The sequence below is a fragment of the Ixodes scapularis genome, unplaced genomic scaffold (assembly GCF_016920785.2).
Source record: "Ixodes scapularis isolate PalLabHiFi unplaced genomic scaffold, ASM1692078v2 ptg000769l_1__unscaffolded, whole genome shotgun sequence".
NCBI classification, from domain to species: Eukaryota; Metazoa; Arthropoda; class Arachnida; order Ixodida; family Ixodidae; genus Ixodes; species Ixodes scapularis.
Window position 1 is genome coordinate 150328 of NW_024610033.1, and position 23015 is coordinate 173342.

Genomic DNA, 23015 nt, shown 5'->3' on the forward strand with positions numbered 1-23015 from the left:
CTCGAGGGACAGTTTATATTTGTGTAGATCTCTTAAGTTTAATATTTGGTATGTTCTAAAGTATGGTGTGGCATTCCTAAAAAAATTTATGTTTCCGATTGCTCGTAATGCTCGCTTTTGTATAGATAAGAGACGATCTAAGTTTGTTTGGGACGTACTTGACCACACTAATAGACAATAACTTATACGGGAGTGTATGAGGGCGAAATAAATTTGACGTTTAGCTTTTTGGGGGAGATAATACCTTAATCTATTCAAAAGACCAACAGCTCGACAAAGATTTCCTATGATCGAATCAATATGGGGTGCCCATGATAAGTTTTCGTGGAATACAACTCCCAAGAAACGAATAGTTGAAGTCTGCTGAATGAAAGAGTCCTGGAATTCTAATTTAAAATTTGACGGTAATGTCATTCCTTTCGGTTTAAATAGTAAGTACTTAGTTTTGTCTACGTTTAAATAAAGTTTATTTGATTTAAGCCACATGTCTAACCCCCTTAACCATTCGTTTGCCCTACCAAAGAGATCGTGTATGTCTACACCGGAGAAGAAAATATTGGTATCATCTGCATATAATACTATATTTGAACTACCATGTATGTTTACAATGTCATTGATATATACCAAAAATAGTATAGGTCCAAGAATAGATCCCTGGGGAACTCCATATCTGATGCGTTGAAAGTCTGACTTCACTCCGTTTATGGTTACATACTGAGTTCTGGACGCGAGATAGTTTTTAAATAATAATAACGCAACACCACGGACTCCATACAACTGAAGTTTCTTTAAGAGTATGTCATGTTGAACGCAATCGAATGCTTTTCTAAGGTCAAGGAATATGCCTAGCGTGTATACTTTTTGTTCTATGTTCTCAAGGATTTGTTCTTTTATTCCAAGCAGTGCAACTTCTGGTGACTTATTTTTCTGAAAACCGAATTGCTCCTTTACTAGAATATTATTTGAGGTCAAAAATTTAACAAGTCGTTTATTTATAATATTTTCAGCTAGCTTCGAAAAAACTGAAAGCACAGAAATAGGTCTATAGTTGTTTAAATCATTAACTGGTCCACCTTTGTGTATAACAGCCACACGTGCATGTTTCATTTTGTCCGGGAAGACGCCTGTAGATAGAATGAGGTTACAAACGTGAGCCAATGGAAAGCTGATTTCTTCACAAACGGCCTTTAAAGGTCTAGGCTTGATGTCATCAGTACCTGAAGCGCAGTCATCTTTTAGTGCCCTAATTAGGTCTATAATTTCACACTGATCAGTCGGATATAAGAAAAGAGAATCTAGGCAATTTGTCCTTATGAACTGTTCACATGGTAAATCTACGCGGTCATTTGAAGGAGCACCAGCAGTAACAAAGTGGGCGTTAAACCGGTTTGCTATCTGCTCTTCCGATAGCGCCTCATCGTGAAATGGCACTTTTCTAGGCGAGACGTTTTTAGAAGTTAACTCGTTTACTGTTTGCCACATCAAGCGGGGATTCCCCATAACTTCCGAAAACTTTTGCATGTAGTATTCACATTTTGCTTTTTTAATATCAGTGTTTAGTTTATTCCGTACTTTTTTAAACATGCGAAGGTCAGTTTCACTCCTTGTTTTTAAAAATATCTGATACAGCTTGTTCTGGTTTTTAATCCTTTGATATAATTCGCTAGATATCCATGGCTTGCGAGTTTTCTTATGTTTTTTTCGCACCTTTAAGGGAAAAAACGTGTTATACGCGGAAATAAAATGGGATAGAAAAACGTCATATGCCCTGTCTGCATCGTTTTCTCTCAAAACAATACTACAATCTTGACACGAGATAAAATCCTTAAACCGCTGAATATTTCGTTGAGAACAATCCCTGAATAACGCTTCTTGTTTATAGCCGCGTGGCTGTTTACAAGGCAGAAGACAGTATATTGGTAAATGGTCACTTAGATCGCACATCAATGTGCCTGATCTCAAATCATCAGAAGGAAGATTTGTTATACAAAGGTCAAGAGTGGTTTCTGTTGTCGAAGTTATCCTAGTTGGTACATTTATTGTGTTTGTGCAGCCATACGATTCAAATATTTCTTGTAAACGCGTGTAAGATACATTGTCCGTGCCAGCATTAATGTTTAGATCTCCAACCAAGACAGCTTGTAACTTCATCGATACGCTTTGATCAAGTAACGTTTCTGAAAAATGAAGGAAATCACTCACGGATCCTGATGGAGGGCGGTACAAAAGAGCAAACAAGATGTCACAGCATTGTAATGCAACGCACTCAAAGTTGTCATCTACAATTTTGTATTCGGAAATTATGTTATATGAGAGCTCTGAACGAATATAAATGGCAACCCCACCACTACTCTTTTTTGAGCGGCATGCAGACACACAATCGTAGCCATCTAGCGCAACACAATCATCAGATAAGAACCACGTCTCACTAAAACAGATAATGTCAAAATGATGGTTGAGTTCGGATAAGAACAAGTTCACCTCATCGATTTTATTTCGTAAGCTTCTGGCGTTTAAGTGAGAAAGTGAAAGGTACGGCCTTTTCAAAGATGCAATGTCACGAGAAAAGTTTGACATAGAAGATAACAGTGTTCAAATGATACGTCCTGCGATTTATTTCAGCCTGGCAAGATCCTCCTCACCGCGAACGACAACTGCTCGGTCACCGCTTTGTTTTCGAACTAACACTTTCCCATTCGCGTGCCAAACAAACGCGTAGCCTGACTTCTGCGCCCATTCCTTTGTTGCTGACAGAAGAGTGCGGGTGAGCCGTGTCATATTTTCACAAATGTATATGTTGTCTTTTCCTTTCTTGAGTGCCTGTTTTTTTCGGAGCCAAGAATCGCGAAGCTCCTGACTTGTAAAACGAACAATGACTCCTCGATTTTCGCCCGGTTTTGCTGGAAGTCTATGCAAAGCTGAAATGTCATTTCGGGCCACAGGCGGCACCTCCAGTTTTTTTGCCAGTTCATTTATTTTGTTCATCAAATCCTCGTTTTGTGTTTCTGGGATGCCATGAATTTCGACGTTCAAGCGACGACTATGCCACTCAAGATTATCCAAATCTTGCCTTATTTGAGCAAGTTTATTGGGTGAACCAACGCTCTCCAGCAGATTTACTCGTTTCGTCAGCTCCTTAGTGGCTTTTTCCTGTTCAAGTAACCGCCGTTGGAAGTCGTCAAACGTATCCGAGAGTACCTGTACAGACCTCTCAATAGCTCCGATCACACTGGGCAAGGTCATGAGCGAGTCAAGCTTGTTACTTATTCCCAGCAGCAGTAATGAGAAGTCTACCTCCGATTTCTGCGCTTTTGTTTCATTGCACCTTCCTTTGACCCCCCTGCACGCCTCACATTTCCACGTTTTCCCAACATCCTCAGGTTTTAGTTTCAGCGTTTCTTCGGTTTCACCAGAACAAGTGTCGAAATGAAACGTAAATTTACATTCAGAGCAACTGATCGATGGGCCATTATCGGGAACAGATAACCGGCATACGTAGCACCGTGACATGACAAATGCACAAACCGAGGGTACACTATCAGGCACCGCACTTTGGCAGCAGCGGCAGAGAGAGTAAAGCTAACATCAAATTATAAAAAATATTTCAACCAACCTGCAAGATACAGAAGCAGAGATTCAGCAGACGTGTCGACAGTTCGCTGCCGCTGCCGCCAAATGCGAAGAAACGCCCCGTAGAAACTTTTAGCGATGAGTGATGTCACTGGCGTCGCTGATGTCCTGGGCGATTTTGCTGCACAGAACAGCCTGACCTCTTGGCTCCCGCGATGAAAACTAAAAATCTTCGGTTTGACTTGACAACTTGAAAAGATGTCACACTGGTAACCAGGCCCTGGAGAACTTATAACTTGTGGGCCACCAGGCTTTGGCAGCTGCAAGATACAGAAGCAGAGATTCAGCAGACGTGTCGACAGTTCGCTGCCGCTGCCGCCAAATGCGAAGAAACGCCCCGTAGAAACTTTTAGCGATGAGTGATGTCACTGGCGTCGCTGATGTCCTGGGCGATTTTGCTGCACAGAACAGCCTGACCTCTTGGCTCCCGCGATGAAAACTAAAAATCTTCGGTTTGACTTGACAACTTGAAAAGATGTCACACTGGTAACCAGGCCCTGGAGAACTTATAACTTGTGGGCCACCAGGCTTTGGCAGCTGCAAGATACAGGGATATTGTCAGGGATATTGTCGGAAAGCGAGCCCAGTCAGGAAAAAATGAGCCGAAAACGCCATCGAGTGCCCTGAGCAAAGACTTGAGGACTTCGGGGCAGAAAAATGGATAATAAATTCTGCTTAAAGCGAAGCACAGGCTCTGCTCACCCAGCATATTGTGCTACCCGATGCAAAGAGAACAGCCGACGAATCCAGTCCAAGCCTTAGATTGGATTGAATGCGCGACATAAGGCTAGAACCAGTTAGTTACTAGTTTAGTAAGAAATGGAAAAGCCGCAGACCCCAATCTAATCCAAGCCTTAAGCCGAAAGTATCCGAAAGTGTGCATCTTGCAGTCATTCTGCCATTCCGTTATTGACGTGTCTGGTTGAGCGTCCTGTTTTCATCATGTTTCCGGAACTGGGCTCTTCACTGACAATGTCGGCGGCAAGAAAGTGCTCGTTTAATCTGGACTGGCCAAACCTGAATATTTCGGAATATGCAGGTTGGATTAAGCCCGTGCAAAATGATCCTTACAGTGTTCAATGCCTTTTGTTGTAATCATCTCATATATTTAACCGCCTCTACAGTGGTCAAAGAATTTCACCTGAAATTATCAGGGAAAATCTGGAAAAGTCTGGGAACTTAAAAATAATATTTTGCTAGACACCCTGGTTAAATGCCTGGCATCCGACCTTTGGTTTTTGCAATCAAACACGTTCGACGAATGCGGTGGAGAAAAATGCAGCTAGCTTTCCGTCTACCTACTATTTATTCCAATCAGAGATTGGCGTTCTGACTTCCCCGTGCGCTCTCGTATCCTCTTCTTCCTCAGTTTTCTGGCACATACTTTGATGCCTCAATTTTCAGTGCAAGAAAGAACTATTCTTATGAATGCTAGACGAATGCAATACAGCATGTGAGTTTATTTTTATGCTCTCATTATTTTATGAAACTGAAACAATTTGGGTTTGGGAGTATTTCCGCTACCAGAACATTTTGCAATTGGGAGTGTTATGCTATGTATTTTCCATCATGCGGTGATGTATTGCCTTAATAAATGTTTGTGATTGTTTTTAAAATGTGAAAGTTGTAGAAGGTAGATGATTTTAATTATTAGGTCAGTCATAAAAATTAAGTCAATAGACCCTTTTCCAACGTCAGTGCGAACACCTGTCCGCCATTGCTTGCTCACATACTCTGAGCATATATTGAAAGCGAGCCCTGCGTCAGCGTTCAGCGAGAACTGGGATCCAGTCACGCACTTCGTGAGCAAGCAGTGCTGACCGCCATTGTTGCTTGATGGACTTTTGAAAAGGGTTTACTGACTAGATAGATACTGTACAAACTATTTTACGAGAACATGTAATGTGACTGTCGGTTTTGTTTACATTACTTTCAGACGCCCGTCAGACGTGCGTCAGCTTGTGACCAACTGGGAAAGCAGATGCAGCTCGCCTCAAAGAATTGCATCTATAACATGCACGAGCTGCTTCAAAGCTTGAGACTGGAGGACAAATAAACGAGCTTGCGGGTGGAATGCATGTTCACAATTTCTCGAAGGTCGAGCATTTCTTTGCATGCAGTTTCTGCTATCTTGCATGGGCTTTAAAAGGAAAGTGTTTTCCTGCTGAACTTCATGTTTCACTGATGTGTGAACCATGTGGTTAATACGATCGATATACACCAATACACGGCCCTGACGTCACGTCGCTACGGTGGCGCTGCTACTGTTAGGGCGCATTTGCAGAGGCTTTACGTCACGTGAATTTCGTTCTTTTGCACACGCAGTGCCCGCACCTTGTGTGGAAACTGAATTTGCCCACACCTCGTGAGGGCTTGTTGGTAAATGGTGCTTTGGCCTATAGATCATATCAACGATTTAAACTGCATGAACAATATCATCCATACCAACCATATAGACCATACAAACCATATGGACCGTATAAATCATATGGACCATACAAACCGTACCAACCCGTATCAACCATATGACCCATACGGCCAGTAACAACCGTATGACCCGTACCAACCGTATGACCCATATGACCGGTACCAACCGTATGGCCCGTATCCCATAACGCTATATGAAGACCCGTATGGAAAATTCATATGGTTTTTTTCAGTACGGCATGTTCGTTATGAATTACAACTGACGGCCAATCTGTCCAAGCCAGCCGGATTTGCGTTAAGCGCCAAAGCCATCGAGAGAAATCTTCAAGAACGAATGACAACAACCGTAGCTATTGTGTAGTGTCGTTGCGATCGGTCTTTTTAGAGGCGAAGCTCCTTAGGGGCTAGCCATGTCCGTATGTCTGTCCGCCGTCGGGTCACGAGCGCGTGAGCACGTGCTCGTGCTCACACGCTCGTGAGCTCGTGCTCACGAGCCTACACGAGCACGTGCTCGTGTAGGGGAAAAAACCGCATCTCCACGTGGTGAAGGATGTTGATTGGGGCGAAGGACTGGCGGTGCTTGTCTGCGTACACGGTAAGCCGCAGCATGCCGAGCCTTTCGTTTGTTCATCCATCTCAGAAAGAGAATGTGTGGCATGGAACTGTGGTTATAGAGACGCTTTGCAGCAGCTGTGCATGGACGCCGCCATAACTGACCTTCAGTTTTTGTTTCCTCTTATTTCGTTTATTTCAATTCGTCATTACCATAGCAGGCCACCTTATTGCCATATTAGATCCAACTGTGTCCTTTTGTAAAGCATCGGCCTTTGTAGAGGATCGTCAACTACCGTTTCAGTTGCTCGGCATCTCGGTAAGACAACAGAAAGTCAGCAATGGCGGCTGTAATTTGGCGCGTGTGTAAAGCGTCTATACGCATTTGAGCATTTGACCGCAGCGTGACATGGATGAAAACGAACGAAAGGCTCGGCATGCGTCGGCTCACCATCTACGCAGACAAGCACTACAAGAGCTTCGTCCCAATCAACATCATTCACCGCGTGGAGATGCGGCTTTTTCTTTTCTACTTTCTCACTGCCACTGGAAATAAAACGCCGCGGAAATTCCTCAGACCCGCCTGCTCGCTCGCTTCCTTGGTTAGTTGTCCTCACGACAAAAGCGGCCGAGCAGCAGGAGGCACCTTTCGCTCGCAGCATCACGGGTTGCAAAGGTTTTTTTTCCCCAGTGATCGTATTTACCATGTCCGCCATACTGGAACGGCTTTGACGGGGTTATTTCACGCAGCGGGAAGATATAATACGTCCTTCAGAGCCGCGAGACTACAGTAGTAGTAAATGTGCACCAGCTCACACACCTGTCACTCAACGCCCAGGAGGGCGGAGCCAAACGCGATCCGACCAATCACATCGCAGCAGGGTGGGGCCAAACCCAACCCGCCCAATCACAGAGCAGTAGGGCGGGGACCCTGCCCTACTGCTCTTTTATCTGAGTGACCAATGACAGGTCGTGGGCATGGATGGCCCCGCCCACTGGGCGATAGCCAGTGACCAATGGGAGCTCATCGAGGTCCCGCCCTCCAGTCACGTACGTGGTATAGGTGTGAGGTCACGTAGCCAATTTAACACCTCAATAAGCATGTGATAACAACGTGTTAACAAGGTGTTAACAGCCGATGTTATCAGTCACGTACGCGGCGTGGGAAAGACACGTACAGAGATGTCGTCACCACTGCTCACAACCACGTGATTTTCCCCGGGTTCGAGTTGCGTCCGACAGAGGGCGCTCACGTGATGTCACACAGGGTTCGAGTTAGGTCCGACAGAGGGCGCTCACTTGATTTCACACAGGGTTCGAGTTGTACCCGACAGAGGGCGCTCACGTGATGTCACATGACGGTCACGTGATATTATTTGAATCGCTGCGCGGTAAACGACTTCTGTTCGCTAAAAAAGGCTCTGCGGCGGCTGGTAAGCGACGTCGCTACTTTGTGCACAGGAGCCTTACACTCTACCCCCTGAGCTAGAAGCAAATTGCTTCCCAGAGGGCTTAACTCGTTTTAGTTGTCCGTGTGTGTGCAAATCAGATCACGTATTTTCCCGCTACCTGGCTTTTGTAATACGCTTGAAAAACAGGATACGGCATTGCCGCAGGTCATGTGACGATGGTCGTGTAATATTATTTGCATCGCTGGGCGTTGATCGTCTTCTTATCACGTGATTTCGAGCGCGCGCGCGATTCAAACGTTGCTCGCGAACTTGTAGCCTCGTGGCGTCCCTATCGCTGTCGCATGTTTACGCAATGTCCTATATATGTGTTTTATGACGATAACGCACCGTCATTATGGCGGTGACGCGAGCGTCCGTCAAGTCTCTTCTCGGGTTCATCATGGGCTCCTTTCTAATTGTCTGCGTGATCACCATCGGCGTCAGCATGTCGCACGCGATCCTGCGAGGAAATTGCACGCTCGAGATGAGTCTGAACAAAGACACCAAGGTTCATCAGTGTCCTGCATCCGTGCTGGCAATACGCGTATGGTCAAAGAGGGCTATCCGAAAAGAGGAGGTGTAAATTTGGACAGGAATCAGACTGAGGCGCTGAACGAGGTGGCCGTTCTTGCTCCCCGGAAATATGATCTGGAATGCGAAGACACCTGCATCATCAGCGAGTCCATGTACCTCCGAAGATGTCCTCTGAACGTCTATCAAATTCGGCGATTGATCCGAGGAAGGAGAGCCTCATTGTACGGGATAAATCTCGATCGTGAAGCTATATTGCTGCTGTCAAAGTTTTTGAATAAACAATGATAAAACTCACAACGTGTTTGTGTATTGCGATATGCAGAGAGCCTACGAGGCTCGACGCATCGCGTCAAGGACACGAACATTTTTTTCTTCATATCTTTTATTGTTCAAAATCGTTCGAATTAACCCAACTGTTGTGCGAGGAATCGTAGCCTCTCCATTTTACGAGGTATTGCAGATGGGGCGCACGTCGGCGTCTCAAAACCTTCTTGATGATCCACCTCTTGTTTTCGGCCAGGGAAACGCGCTGCAGTTCTGCCTCGTAAAAAAAAGCCGAGAACGGGCTCTTTTCACACCATATCGACTAGGTGATAGGTATTGGGCACACCTAATCGAATTCGGTCCACGATGAACACCTCGTCCGTGAACGACTGCTTGTACTTCTTCAGGAGAACGTGACGGTCTTCGGAGATGCGCACATGCTCACCCACGCGAAATTTAGGTATTTTCACCGGTCCGGGATCGGGGAGCAAGTGAAAGAAAAATTCGGTCTGGTTTTGTGGAGTAACGTCGACCGGTCTAGCCTTCAGTGTCCTGTGGTGGCTAAAATTATAAGATTTGACGATTTCCGGGAGAATTTCAATTAATCGTTTGGTTCGTGCATACTCAAAGTGCTTGTAAACCCGACTCATTATGGGGCGTTGTACGCGTTCCACTATAGAAGCCGTTTGCTTTGAATTCACGAAATATAATTTAATGCCGTTTTTCTCCAGAAACGAGAGGACCAATCTTGCGTAAAATTTATGACCACGATCCGTACATAAACGCTTGCTTTTCCCCATTATTGAAAGACAATTTTCAACGCCCGGACAGCCTCCTCTCCCGTCTTTCGAGCTATGGGGACAACGGTGAGAAATCGTGAGAATGTGTCGATCACAAACACAATGTATCGTCTTCCATCATTGTATTTGGCAATTTTTCAAATTTCCACTAGGTCAGCCTGATAGACGTCTCGAAGTCCCAAGGATAGCGTTTTGCGGTAGACGCGAGGGTGCTTGGTTTCCCTGAAGAGCGTGTACGCGTCCGATCCTTCGAAAAACTGTTCCGCCGTTCTTCGTCCCGTATGTCGTGCGAGCCTGTTGATTCCACCAAAAGAGGCTGCATGACTTGCTTCGTAGTAGACGGCTTTGCTCCTCTTCTTTTGGGACGAAGACATGCTTTCTGGGCGCACCGCTTTGTTGGTCGGTAGTTGCGGGCTCGAAACGCCGTCAGGTTCAGGTGACAATCGATGAGAGAGGAAACTGCGCCTCTCGTCCAGGGAGGCTGCCTGTTGTGCAGCTCGTAGTGCACTAGGTATACAATGTCGGATCCCTCGAGCTGCTCTCCGTGAACCACCAGCGTTCCTTCGGGGGTGTAGGCAATTACCGACGAAATCGCGCTGAGCAGCGTCTCGACTTTCCCTCGGTGTCGTTTGTGAAAAGCGGAAAGAATTTCCTCGTCGTTAAAGTAGTCCTTGTCTAGAAGTTCTTCCATGCTCCGTCGACCATGCGCTGCGAGGCACGAGGTGCGGCGGTAGAAACGGGATCAGCAGGAGCCGGTTCGGTCGGCGATAGGGTCGGGGACCCAGTCCGCTGCTCCGAGGAAGCGGTAAGAAGGCGCTTCGGCGAAGTGACCGAAGAAGAAGACGTACCTCGACGAATGGTCACTCGCGCTTCGGGGGTCCTTCTTTTAAACCTATCGTGATTCACGATGGTCACTGGCAGGTTCTCTTTGACCAATAACCTCGTGACGCGATCGAAATGAGCCGGAACTGGCGATTTCTTTGAGCGTGAAACTAAATAGGAAACCAAGTCCACGATGTTGGATCCCTGTAGAGGTTTTTGCTCGATCGAGATTTCCAAGGTTTGCGGGTCCCAGGTGAGCACCGGTTCCATAGCCTCAGAAGCGATCGACCCTTTTGCCGGTAGGTTTAGCTCAAGTAATTCACTATAACGGAAGGGTCATCCCCACGCCGTTCCTCGCTCGTCTGCGTTGTCCGCTTTTCCGTGCTAATGGGTATCGCTTTAAGCTCGTCAATGTGTGCGCTACTCTCATTCGACGTGTACGGACGTAACATTTTCAGCAGCGTTTGAAATATTTTCTTTAGCTTGATGTTGTCCGGTTCGTTGTCTTCTTTCAGAATCTCGGGAATGTTCTCTTTGTAAGGTATGAGATGGTACTTTTTCATAATTCTCAGACCCCGATAGCCTTTGCGATGGCCCTTCCCCCGATCGTTGACATGAGGCCTAGAAGAGCAGGAAGGATCAGGGGTAGGAAACCTCCCTTCAACAACAGCGTCTTTTTTACGTTCTTGGGCGTGTCTTTTCAATTTCCCAGTGTCCGTATGACGGGCACAAATCTCTGTACTTTCTTTTTTATAGCTGCGGAGAGAGGAAGGTTTCCGGCGCAGAGGTTTAAACAAATTTCTCTAATTATTTTCAGATGCTCCTCCTTGGCGTGACGTAGTAGTGATTCTCTTTGCCTACACGTTTTGGCTTCCGACAACAGGTGCAAGAATCTTGCGTGCTTGGTGATGCGGTTCACTAGGAGACGGACGTGTCGTACACGACTTCCGGACCCTCGTCCGGCAAGATTTTTGCCCTCACACGGAAATCATCGGGAAGAGTTTGCGATAGGTCGATCAGAATGTAACTGAAGGGCGTTCTACACGCGTCCGAAAATATGCGCGGTAGAACCTGCCCCCTGCTACCCCAAAGAGCTGTCGGGATAGCACTTGGAGTTGATCGGCAATCCTAACTGAGCGGAATATAAGTAAGGCCGAAGAATTTAGGCTTATTGTTCTAAAGTACGCGTCTTGGAGGAACATGTTCTGCGTGATGAAAATGACCGAAGCATTATAGTGACGAGCAGCTCCTATAAAAGTTTCGCAAATGTCTTTGAGCTTCGTTCGATTGGCGAGAAAGTCGTCGAATATGATCACCGAGTCTCTTTCGGGGTCTAAATTTTGCGGGATCTCCTTGGTGAAAATGACCCCGCTCGTCTCCGAAAACCAGCTCTGGGGAAACACTTAGATGTAGTAGACGACGTGAAACTCTTTGTCGAACATTTCTTTTCTAAATCGCAAGAATTTGTACGTACGTGCTTTTGCCCGATTTAGAGGATCCAATCATCGTGATTGACGCCGGCTTTTGGAAACGAAATTTGTCCAGATCCGAAGACATGTCGGTGACCTCGCGTGCTACGCTTGTAGACGAGTGGAAAGAACGCATCGCAGACACGTTTCTCAGTACTCGCGCGGAGCACATTCCCGCGCGGCGGCACACTCTTTAGCTTCGCGATAAATGCTAATTTTAACACGCGTCGCAACGCTCCGGTTTATAACGACACCCGTACGCGAGCAGCGATTAACAGTGATTAAGCAACGAAGGATATGAAATAAAAATAAGCGGAGGCCCTAGAAGGTCCGAGTTGACCGCTCGCTTCAAGGTCGTCTAGCAGGAAGTGTATGCAGGTTTGGACATGTCTCGAAAGCTCGGATTGTGTTCTTTTTTTTTTTTTTCATATGCAAATTAAATACATTGTTTTGACGCTGGCTCGCTAGCTCTTTTGTTTTCAGTCTCGTTTTTTTTTTTTTTTTCTTTTCCTACGCACGTGTTGATTGCACAGCGAGTCGTCATTACGCAATCCGCTCGGTATATATAATCCGAGGTATCGTCCCCTGGTTGTCTTCACTGCATTCTCTTCGAAAGGAAAAGGTAATGCTGGAAAAGAAAAAGCTTTGTAGGCCCGCTGTATACTAATGTCATCATTTTCAGACTGACGTCCCACCTCGAGCCACTGCCGCCCTCCGGTCAAACCTAAATGGACGGGGTCCTGAACAAGCTGTCTTCCCTGCGAGCGTCGTCATCGTCTTTGTTTGTCAGCATCAGCTCCATTTCGTGCAACGTCAAGATGCCCGTGCTTGAGGTGAGGCGAATGGACACGCGATACGGGCCATTCGTTTATGTGACTCTCCAGCTGGAGAGCGATGTGGTAAAAGTATGTTTACCCAAGCGGTTCGCCGAACTGAATGAGGAAGATCTCCGGAGCATGAGGGCGATGGAGGGACTCACGATGGAGAAAACCAGCGGTGACGAGTGGTCACCGGTCATCACTTCCTCGTGCTCTGACTAAAAAAAAAAATTGTGAGCCGCTCGGGACAACTCGAGAAAAATGGTAACCTACCACTTGTGTGATGTGCGAGAGCGGCAGCAATACTCCAGCGCGGAGTCGTTACAAGTTCATCTGGCCCAGGTTCACAATATCCCGCCGCAAGATTGCCTTCCGTTCATCAACTTACTGTGCGCCTTTCGAAACTTTACCGCGCGTTATGATATGCCTTTGCACGAGCGCGACGACGAGTCTCACGATGTAACCACGCTTTTTCGGCTTCCGTCCGACGCAATGGCTAATGTTTTTAGGCATTATGAAATGCCATTGCGTTTTTTCATTACTTTAACCGTGGAAATGACTCGTCTCAGCGGTGACGACGAATTTGAATTCAGCGTGCACTACTTTCATTTTTTAGTCCACACGGTCTGGGCCGAAGTTAGCATTCGCGATGCTCTACAGACTGCATGCGCCGAGATCTCTGCTCGCCTCGAACAGTATCAAGAAGGAGGATCTGGGCTTGTCGTCGTCGCCATTCAGACCTGCACCATCACCGTTGGATGTTTCACTGCGCCTACGGTCGGTTGTGCGAGTTTTGTGTTACCCGGGGAACTCCCAAGCAGACAGTGCCTAGTGAATGTGAACGAGCAACTGAACGAGTCGGAGAAAAACATGTGCTTTGTGTTTTCTGTGCTCGCCGGTCTCCAACCCGAACCCTCTAATCGATCGAGAGCTTCTTGCTACCGAGAACATTTTGGCAAGTATTGGTTCCCCACCGCGTATTCAGTGACGTTTCCGCAAGACGTGCAGGCTTTCGAGAGAAAAAACTCCGTGTCCGTGAATGTGTAAGGTTATGATCGAGAACAAAGGTTCGTCTACCCACTCAAAGTCAGCGATAGCGAGTTGGAAAAGCACGTGGATTTGCTCCTGATAGACGATCACTTTGTTCTGATCACCAACTTTGCCGGACTTTTCGCGAACAGGCGCACTCACCGTTTTCGCTGTAAAAGGTGTTTGATGGGCTTTCGCTTTCGCACTGCGCTGGGAAGTCATTTATCGCTGTGTAAGGAAAAGAAGGCAGTCCGAACGGTGTATACTGCAAAGGGGGACGCGCTGTATTTCCGGAGCCCACAGACGATGGAACCTTTCCCCCACTTTTGCGTCTACTATTTCGAGGCCATTCTGGAAGCGGAAAACATGGGTCAGGCTTACGAGAAGCACGTCCCCAGTTCGTTTTGCATACTCGTAATCCGATCCACGGACTGGCGCATCGTCGAGCAGTTTTTGTACCGGGGCGAGGACTGCGTGGAAAAGTTCATTTTCATCCTTAATCAATTGTCCAAGCTCAGTGGCGAATGGATTCGAAGTGAGGAAGTGCCAATGGTGAGAGTCGACGAAGAGGCTCACGCGTCGGCCTCTCACCGCGCGATTTGAGGCGAATCGTTTGGAAATCGAAAGAGAAAAGTCAGAGATCACGATCACTTCAGCGGATCGTACAGGCAGTCGTTGTGTCAGGGATGCAATTTAAATATGAGAGTAAACAAGAAAGTCATTCCAGTGCTCGCGCACAACCACTCGTATGACCTGGCCTTTATACTACCCAGACTCGACTTATTCGAGTCTAAAGATATTAAAGTGCTCGCCACTAGCTGCCAGCAATTTAAGCGACTCGACGTGGGTAACCTGCGGTTTCTCGACAGTCTGGCATTTCTCCCCGCCAGCTTGGACGCGCTGGTTCAGGACCTCCGTTTCAAGGGACTAGAAACTCTGTGCTGCCTAAAGCAGCACGTTTAGTTTCTGGCGCGGAAAGGCGTATTTCCCTACGACTACGTGACCAGTTTCGAGGCTTACCGGGAGCCCGAGCTACCGCCCCGAGAGTCATTTTACTACAAGCTTAACGACAGCCAAATTTCGGAGGAGGACTACCGTCACGCCCAAACCGTCTTTAAAACATTCAATTTCAAAAGCCTAGGAGAATACAGTGACCGCTACCTGAAACTCGACTGCCTACTTCTCGCCGACGTGTTCCAAAATTTCAGGAAATGGACTTTAAACACGTACGAGCTCGATCCGTTACACTAAGTTTCCCTGCCCGCGCTCACTCTCGCCTGCGCACTTCAACAGACTGGGGTAAAACTGGAGCTGCTCGACGACGTGGATGTGTATCTCTTAATCGAAGCTAGTGTGCGAGGAGGAATTGATCAATGTGCCATTCGTAGCACGAGGACTAACGTGCCAGGAACCGCATATTTCGATCCCGACACGGAGGTTTCTCACATTTCAAACCTCGACGTGAACGGCCTGTACGCTACCACCATGCGGCAAGCCCTTCCATGCGCAGATTTTCGCTGGCTAGATCGCGAGGAAATGGACGCTCTCCACTTCCAGCAGGTTACCGACGACGCGCCGGATGGTTACATTTTAGGGGTGGACCTGGACTATCCTCGGGAACTACACGATTCGCACGCGGACTTTCCCCTGGCTCCCGAGAAACGAGGAGTCCCGCTCGAATGGCTCTCACCCTATCAAAAAGCGCTCGTCGAAAAATTTCACCTACCCCAGCGAGAGTCTGAGCAAAAGCTGCTTCTCACCTTTTACCCGAAACAGAATTACATTATTCACTACCGAAATCTCAAGCTGTATCTGGAGTTGGGCTTACAGCTAAAGGCCATTCATCGCGTTTTAAAGTTTTCGCAGAGTGCATTCCTTAAAGATTTCATCGACTTTAACCACAACCTCCGAAAACAGGCGACAAATGCTTTTCAAAAGAACCTATCTAAAGTCATTATAAATTCAATTTATGGTAAGACAATCGAAAACCCACGCCAGTACAATAACGTTGTCATTAGCGTGAGTGAGGACGAAGTGCTCAAAAACCTGCAGGAGCCTAACCTGAGACAGTTCGCGGCAATCAGCCTGACCGTGGTGATCTTTCAGTTTTCCCAGAGAACGCTACACTTGAACAAACCCGTGTACACGGGTTTTTCTATCCTAGAGATGTCCAAACTGGTCATGTACAAATTTTTCTACAAGCAGGTCAGGCGGGATTTCCCCGACGCTCGCGCAGCGTATAGCGACACGGACTCGTTCATCCTCTAAATCACCGACCCGGATGTAGACTCGAAGCTCGCGACCCTTGCCGAAACTCACCTGGATACTTCCGGGTACCCAGCCGATCACCCTTTGTTCTCTCCCGCAAACAAAATGAAACTAGGAGTGTTCAAAAATGAATTCCCACAAGATCACATTCTTGGATTTGTTTGTCTGAAACCAAAACTCTATTCGGTCGAACTAGCCTCTAGAGAGCACTATGTGAGGGCGACAGGAGTGAAAAGGTGCGAGTCCCGTAAGCTAACCTACGAGCTCTACGTTCAAACTCTCGAGCAACAAACTCTGCACAAGATCAGGCAGCGGACTATCGCTCGTAAGTTGTGCGAGAACAAGACTGTTGCCGTGGAGAAGATAGGACTGAACCCGTTTGACAACAAGCGCTTCATCGACTGTGACGGCGTTTCAACTCTTCCTTTCGGACATTGGAGCCTCTCGGGAAGTGCTTTTTTTTTTTTTCATCATTTCAGACTGGTGTATCCGTGTACAGAGACGGTTGCGTAAAGAGCCATTTTGTTGTGTGATCTTTATGTAGCGCGAGGGTTTTTCCCCCCGCCGAGTGTTTGATGATTGTATAAAGAGCTGTCGCGCTCCATCTGTTTCTTCGTGTTTTGAGAATTTCTTAGATATATGCCTATTGAATTAAAACAAAGAAAAAGATCCATCCTTCATTTGTGTCCTTTTTGTGGCTCTATTTCAAAATCAGGTTACAGGGCGGAGCAGCAGGAGAGCTTTAAAGCGGGAGAGGAAAATTGCTTGCGCACGAGTATGGAAATGTGTGTGTCGTTCCGTCAGTAGTCGCTCGCCGAGAAGGTTTTGATGCACTCGCGGAGCGGTACACCGCAACATAGGAGCGCACCGACGTAGAGACAGTAAAGTCCGCACGTGTGCGACAGAGTCCCTTGAATTCTTTGCTTGGAGTATAAGAAAGTCGCTGCGCCTCCGGTGAAGTCGTTAAATTCCTTGTGAATCGGAATCATTCCGAAACTGTCAAAATAACTAATTGCATTGTCCTTTGGGCACACGTAGAAAAGAACCCAGTGTTCACCGAACGAAGACCTCGGTGCCGTATTCACTACGTAAAGACCGGGTGAAGCTGTCTCTTGACCAATCTCGTCGCACGCGAACGTGCCACGAAACCAGGGACGCGTGCAATAATTTCCCGCGAAAATTGGGTAAAATTCGTGCTCTTCCATTTCAGCCAGCAAACTTGACGTTTCTCTCCTTGTCGATTTCCAGGACGGGAGGCGTTTCTGACATAAAGAGAATGGTGATGGCTTTAGTTAGGTTTTGCTTGAAGGTCAAGGTGAGTCTCACGTTCGCCGTGGAGATGGGACTAAGACTCTGCTCTTCCCTGTCCGGAGTCAAAATGTAGTAGAGCAGAAAGGAGTCTTTCGAGAAGGCAGCTTTAGAGTAGGGGATGTCTCTTCGATTGAGGCGGTGTTGGAAGCTCATATAGGCCTTCATGTAGAGATCCTGAGCAAAATCAAACTGCTCCGTCTGCTGGCAGCCACCCTCGTCCAGGACCGCCGTTTTCAGGTTGAAGTTTTCGAGCTTGAAGGGGTCGTGCTCGCGACTTCCCTGAAACGCCTCGCTCTTCACGAAAGCGACGAGGAGCTTTGACGGCACTCGATGCGGATACAGATCGTCAAGGATAACGTGCGACACACCGTGAGAAACGGTTCTGGTCTTGATCTCCACCCCACGTAGTAGATAAGTCGCGGGAGAGGACTGCAGACGTCTTTCGATGCCCACAAGCACCGTCGGGGCCACTTGCACGCGTTGAATGTAGAGCACAATGCGAGGAGTTGGACGACGTGTTTCTGGGGAACCGTCGAAGCGGCCAAGAGCCTGAAATCTTCGGTATTTTGACGCAGCACGATGCGAATATCCACCCCGTTCAAGAGAAGCTTGTCCTGGTGACATATGTCACTCATAAGAGGACAAAACAAATAACAGAGCGTACTTCCTTGGGTTACTTTAAAACGTGCCATAAGGCCCTTGGCATCGGCGGGAATGTCGAGCTTTTCGGACGTATTTACCGGGTCTTTTTCGTACAGCATCGCAGAAAGAGAGTGATCCCTACTGACCTGGTTTGCGTGCTGGAGGATATCGAGATAAGAACGATAAGCATAATTTTCGTACTGGCTCACCAAAGTCTGGTTCAGATACACGTGCAAGTATTAAAAAAGGGAGCTTCCAAATGCCTGAACCGGTATGACCTTATCGTGCGTTTCTGTTCCGTCCAACGCGGTGGTGCTCGCGGGATCGCCATTGGCTCGCACGATTTTTGTCTGGATGTACACAAAGCTTGATTTCAGATCGTAGAAGTGAGGTCCTAGAACGTGAAATTCTAAGACCGAAGTGGGTGTTGTCGTGGCGACAGGAAAGAATTCGATATATTCGGACTTTTCCAAAGCAAAAGACGTAGGCGGAAGAGAGAAGAGATCAAGCCCTCCGCTGGTGCACAGACAGGAACGCTCGTGCAGGGTAAAAATATCGCCCGTCATTTTTTTGTGTTTAGGTATCGAAAAAGTCATGCACGACCTTTCGTTTCTTTTGCCGTCTAGAAACTGAACAGCACTGGCTGGACGCCTTTCTTTTATGTCCTCCGCCAGACTGCAGCTTTTAAAGGAACTCGTCTCTGGTGCTTCGATACGTGCGGCCCATTCCCTTCTTTACGGCGTCCTTCAGCGAAGAACCCGGTCTCATTCGCTCTGCAATATCTCTGCCCGTGTACACTAGTTTTCGACCCAGGTAAGGGGCCACTATCTTTGTAAACACTGGCGATAGCCTCAAATAAATGTCCGACAGAAGTCCGCTCCCAACTTGGAACAGGGGCCCGGACACAAAAAACGTGAGCGGTCTTTCTCCGGAACCCGAGAAATGTTCTAAACAACACGGTGGAGACTTTACGTGCATTTTCTAAAATGAAGAGTGGCTGCAACGCGACCCAATCCGTCCAGAAATGGGATGTATCTTCCTCTCTCGCCAACAAGCTCGACACAAATGGGGCTCACTTCTTTTACGATCACTTTCTTATATTGTGGTAGATTAAAAGAATAGGATAATATTTCGTTTCGTTTTGACACTACGAATGGGACAACTCTCAAGAGAGAGGCTATCACGTCGCCGACGTGCTTCGCTTCTATGATATCGCAATAGGCAAAAATCTAATTGCTGGGAAATAATATCACATCACGGTCTGCCACCGAGAAGGAAGTGTACACGTTCTTCTGAGCAAAGCCAAGCATGTGGGATAAGTGAGCATTGATTAAGATATACCCACTGTGGTGCAATTGTAACTCTACGACTTTGATGTATGGATTATAACGAAGCAATATTTTGGAGGAATTCAGCTTAAGATGAGACTGGTAGGCGCTGTTTATCGCGTTAATGAGATGTTCTGGTGATTCGTAGAAGCCCTCGAGGATCTCAATTCGATCCTGTGTCATCACGTGCTTAACCCTTGTCAACTCTACCTCGACCTCCCGATCGAATGCATCTTCCTCCACGGGGCTGCCTTTCACGGGCTGACCTACTCCAAAAACGATCTCTGCAAATCCGACTTTTTCGACAATGTAGGGGACATGCGCAGTGCGTTGTTTCTCTGGAAGCCTATAGAGTAACATTTTCCTTTTCGCTCCCCGAAGGAAAAATCTATCAATGTAACCCTGTTTGGCAGTCAATGTTTTCTAGTGGACCGCTGAATGTGCCTGACTGTACGTCAAGCATGTCTGATTGGCCAACAAGTTACTCTGACCGACAGTCAAACTCCAGTCAGACCCCGCTTGTCGGCTTTCTGGTGGTTTCCTGGTGGCAGTGGGCCGCCGCGAAATGCCATCAGGATGTCTTGGTGGTGATTCTGACTGTACATCGATTGTCTCTGACTGTACGTCAGAAAGCTTTGACGTGCCGACAGACGTACGGTCAAAGGACGTAAAGTTCGTTCGGATACCACTATTTCGTCAAATCTATGAATACGAAAAGAAATCTATGCACGGGAAAACAATTTTGGGACGTGAGCCCATAAAACCGCTGACGTTAGAGATATGACACGCAACCGACCGACAATCTTGATCAGAAGCCCGCCGAAGCGCCGAAGCGCCGAACACGACACATCGCACTTCGCTTCGCGCATAGAGGCTTCGCCGAGCTTTCATGAACGATCGCTCTCGACTCGTTTTGTTTGCCCGCTCGCTCCAACCTGTCGATACTGCCCGGGCTCTACAATGTCTTATGTTTTAGTAGAATTTCTACTCGACAAGACCCAGCCTGTTGTGAGTTCCGACGATGTAAGGGACTTTAGCGGTGTAGTTGAAGACGACAGGGTGTACCAGGTCTACTGGGCCGGTGATGCGCGAACAAAAGGATCGTTCTACGACGCGAAAGTACTCTACATGGCAGGTGAGTAGAACTGAAGTACGGCGAGTGATGTACGAGTGCTTTGCATAACATGCTGACGGCTTAACTGCATTTGCAGCCAAAGCATTTTGTATAAAACGAATAGTCAAATCGAGTTTCTCTAACGGTGGCGTAGCATAGCGGTTATGGTGTCCGATTTGTACGCATGTGGTCGCGGGTTCAAAGCGCGGTGGTGTTGCTTTTTTTTTTTTTTTCTCGAACATTGTTTTATCGAGGCATTTGGCGATATTTATGAGTGCGTATAGCTTTACTCTAATATAAATGCTGCCCTTGTTGATGAAATTCCCTTGGCAGTGGCCGTCAGACGTCATCTGATGGACCATCAGATGACGTCTGATGGTCCATCACGTTCCACCAACGCTGCTGACTGGCAGTCAGTGTCCCAAATTACGTAGCTTGATGGAATTTTCAATAGGGTCGAAGCTGGTCTTCAAGACCAAAGAGCTCTCGCAGGGCGCTTTTCACCAGCGCGGCAAAGTCTTGCTTTGGCTGTATTCGTAGCTTTTTGGTGCCTTCCACTTTCCCGGCATCCGTGGGTCTGACCAAGTACAGCACGTTAGATGGGCTCGTCACATTCTTGATGCTAAACGGGAAGTTCAGTTCTTCTAGGGCTACCTCGTACGGTTCGTTTAATATAATTGGTTGAGACAATTGTACCTTGAACTTGCTCAAACTATTGTTGTGAAAAATGTCCGACGAGGCATTTGAGAATAGATTCACGTAAAAGTCATCCCTCATTTCGCTTCTTCGCGACCGATGAGTACATAGGTCGAGAGCGGACTGACCGGACCGCTATCAGGGTCCAGTCTTTTCTTTAGCAATCTTAGGAGAGAGAGAGAGACACACACGCAGTCATCCTATAGGGTTAGTTATTTTTATTTCCACGAGTGTAGAGTATCCACGGTGATCAGGCGATATCGAAGAACATCGGTGGCCAGGCAATGGATATATGGGGCTTCGATGTGGTTCTTACAATGCATCTCGCGTTTGATGGTCTTCAGCGTATCCGAGATAAATTCCACCACGTCCGTCGATTTCGATGCGGACACTTTTGTCAACACCTTGCCCGACCAATGGGATAAGAGCACAAAGGGCTGCTCGCGGGATTCCCACTCCTTGTCCCGCACCTTGTAGCTCTCGTAGACCTTGTGGGAGCGAGGGCCGGCCACCACCACCAGAGTGAAGAACATCTGGGCCGCGCAAACGTCCGGCCGCGCAAGTGCATAAAAGAGGGGGACACGCCCACAGGGCGGGGAGACGGACCGTGGCCACGGAGGCGTGCAGTTCGAACGCTCCGGCAATGTTTTACGTTGATACTAACAATCCATTCCTGTTACTTTAATAAATGTAGTTTCTCGTTTTGGAAACCCCGGCTCCGTGTTGTTCCTCCCCGATGGGCATGCAGCAAGGCAACCCTACCACATGGCTCCCCACGTGCTTTTGCTGCCCTTCTGTCGGAACGACACGGGGCTGGGTTTCTTTTCTCGGTAAGTTTTTTTCAACCGCGGTGCTTCTTTTCCAAGTAGTGCTGGTATCCGCGACAGTGCGAGTGCTCGCTGAATTGGAGCCTCAAAACATTGCTTAGTCACGCGGGAGCGTGTTTATCGCTCTGGGGGCGTGTTTATTTTTCTCGAGTTGAGTATACCGCCTGTTGCCGGAAACGTTTTCTTGTCTGCTTGGCGTTTCTGTTTTTTCCCGCCATGTCTCCCACACTACGGTCCAAGACGAAGGATGGCGAAAAGCCTGGAGCAAGCGTGGATCCCGGAGTAGGCACGACGGTTGCGGAGGCCGAATTGCTACTGAAGGTGGCAGCCATGTGTGATGCGGTCACACAGCGTCTCGCCGTGCAGCAGTCACGTGAGCCGGAGCTGCGTCCCGAGCTGACGGTGCCGGTGTACATGGCTACAGCGACGTCAAGTCAGTCGCCGACTTTCTGGGTGAGCTCGACGTCTACAAAGCCGCCTCAGGCGCCTCGGAATCCCTTGTGATAAGCAGAATACTCCCACTCGCTCTAAAGTCTAGCGCTGCGTGGTGGTTAAGGCTGCAACCTACGTTCACCAGCTTAGCGGAGTTCGAGCGGCAATTCCGAGCAGAGTTCCTGCCACCTGGTTATGAGTTACAAATCTTGCAAGAACTCGAGTCCCGAACGCTACGTCCGAACGAAAGCCTGGTTCAGTATGTTCGCGCATTGCAGGAACTCACACGAAGGGCACAACCTAATGCCTTCGAGTCGGAGATTATAGCTGGGGTCCTCAGACAATGTCACTTAAAGTACCACGCGTACCTACACGGCCGCACCCTTGAGACCATTCAAGGGCTAGCCCGGCATGCCCGCAGCACAGAGAAGATCTTCCTCGCTCAAAAGAACTATCTCCCACCGCCTTTGGCCGCAAACTCTCTCGAACCCGCATGTGCTTGACAAGACCCCGAGGAAATCCCGGCGCCAAGACCTCCGCGGGACTGGCACAGAGTGCCCAATCAAAGAAGCTGGAGGCGCTCCAGTTTTGGTTCAATGCG

The 23015-nt window shown here is 47.8% G+C and overlaps 1 pseudogene; it reads left to right on the forward strand.

Moving 5' to 3' along the window:
- Positions 1 to 14102: 14102 nt before the first annotated feature.
- Positions 14103 to 16577, forward strand: LOC120841238 (annotated as a pseudogene).
- Positions 16578 to 23015: the final 6438 nt, after the last annotated feature.